This window comes from Triticum dicoccoides, unplaced genomic scaffold (assembly GCF_002162155.2).
Source record: "Triticum dicoccoides isolate Atlit2015 ecotype Zavitan unplaced genomic scaffold, WEW_v2.0 scaffold34693, whole genome shotgun sequence".
Classification (NCBI taxonomy): Eukaryota; Viridiplantae; Streptophyta; class Magnoliopsida; order Poales; family Poaceae; genus Triticum; species Triticum dicoccoides.
In genome coordinates, this window is record NW_021265148.1 from 1 (window position 1) to 1,803 (window position 1,803).

At 43.8% G+C, this 1,803-nt stretch overlaps 2 non-coding genes across 2 annotated transcripts; both read right to left on the minus strand.

The window, feature by feature from the left end:
- Positions 1-169: 169 nt before the first annotated feature.
- On the minus strand, positions 170-272 carry LOC119345941. The gene has a single exon (XR_005167275.1). It is a non-coding gene; the product is annotated as a U6 spliceosomal RNA (small nuclear RNA).
- A 1,051-nt stretch (positions 273-1,323) lies between these two features.
- Positions 1,324-1,426, minus strand: LOC119345942. The gene has a single exon (XR_005167276.1). It is a non-coding gene; the product is annotated as a U6 spliceosomal RNA (small nuclear RNA).
- Positions 1,427-1,803: the final 377 nt, after the last annotated feature.

The following is a 1,803-nucleotide window of genomic DNA, read 5'->3' on the forward strand; positions in this document are numbered from 1 at the left end:
AAAAATACTATGGTTGTTGCCGCACGTGGGGGGAGGGCACATGCACTTTTAGGAATAACCTCGTTGTGCTCTTCTGATAGAGAAAGGAAACTAAAGGGCCTTTCTGTACGAATAGCTGCACATGCAAGTGCAAGAAAAAAGGCTCCAGGGACTTGGGCGGAAATCTCAAAAAAAATTGGACCATTTCTCGATTTGTGCGTGTCATCCTTGCGCAGGGGCCATGCTAATCTTCTCTGTATCGTTCCAATTTTATCGGATGTCCCCGAAGGGACGATGCTAGCTGCAGCGCTCTTCCTTATAAACCAGACCGTCTCTCCCCGGCTGGCCGATGTGGGACTAAACAAACGAGCGTTTGTGTTGCCCATGGTTGTGTCTAGCCATACCTAGATTCCATCGGGCGCGTGGCAGGCCGCTAGTTGCAAGCCAGATCTCTCTTGATGTGGCCCAAATTAATGAAAGAGCATAACATGCCCTCGTGTTTTTTTGTTAGGGAATAACGAACGATGCTTGGACACAAAAAAATACTATAGTTGTTGCCGCGCGTGGGGGGAGGGCACATGCACGTTTAGGAAAGGAGGGATCAACAAAACCTTTTGGTTGTTCACAATTTATGAGTGGTGGATTATGCAAATCAAAACTTTTTTAAAAGCAAACTTGTGCGTGAAGGAGCTTAGACGATATCAAGTTATTGCCACAAGTACATATTTCAAAGACCATAGTGCCAAAAGGTTCATGCTAAGCTGGCTTACCGTGTCTTTGGTGTGACTAGATATATAAAATGGTATGCAACATATATAATTTTCTACATAAAGATTGAGATTTCACCGGTTGACCTATGTAATTCATCGACCACTGGTTATTGTACACTAAAGACAGAAAGGTTTGAAGATGGGATTCTTTCGAGTGTACCACAATCCAGCCTAGTGTCCGAGAGAGTTTTCTCACAAGTCTTAGATGAGTTTGTTAGGTGGTAACATAAACAAATTATACTAATGAAACATATTTTTTTGCGTTATGACCAAATCACAGTTGATGGTAAGGAACAAAGACAATAAAAAATTGAAGGAACACACTACATGTGGGAGGACTGAAACGGAAGACTAATCCATAAACGTGTGATAATAGATTAAAAAGATAAAAGTTACTCCAGAAAGGTTATATCTGCAATAACAAAGAAGAGAAAGCGTGTGGATCGAAATTTAAAAAGGCAGTATTGAGGACCTCTCTAATAGAGAAAGTAAACTAAAGGGCCTTTCGGTACGAATAGCTGCACACGCAAGTGCAAGAAACAAGGCTCCAGTGATTTGCACGGAAAATCTGGAATATAATTTGGACCATTTCTCGATTTGTGCGTGTCATCCTTGCGCAGGGGCCATGCTAATCTTCTTTGTATCGTTCCAGGGATCATGCTAGCTGCGGCGCTCTGCCTTATAAACCAGTCCGACTCTCCCCGGCTGGCCGATGTGGGACTAAACAAACGAGCGTTTGTTTTGCCCAGGGCCTTTCCATAGGGCGCGTGGCAGGCCGCCAGTTGCAAGCCGGATCTCTCTTGATGTGGCCCAAATTAATGGAAGAGCACAATGGGACCTTGTGGTTTTTGTTAGGGAATAACAAACGATGCTTGACACAAAAAAATACTATGGTTGTTGCCGCACGTGGGGGGAGGGCACATGCACTTTTAGGAATAACCTCGTTGTGCTCTTCTGATAGAGAAAGGAAACTAAAGGGCCTTTCTGTACGAATAGCTGCACATGCAAGTGCAAGAAAAAAGGCTCCAGGGACTTGGGCGGAAATCTCAAAAAA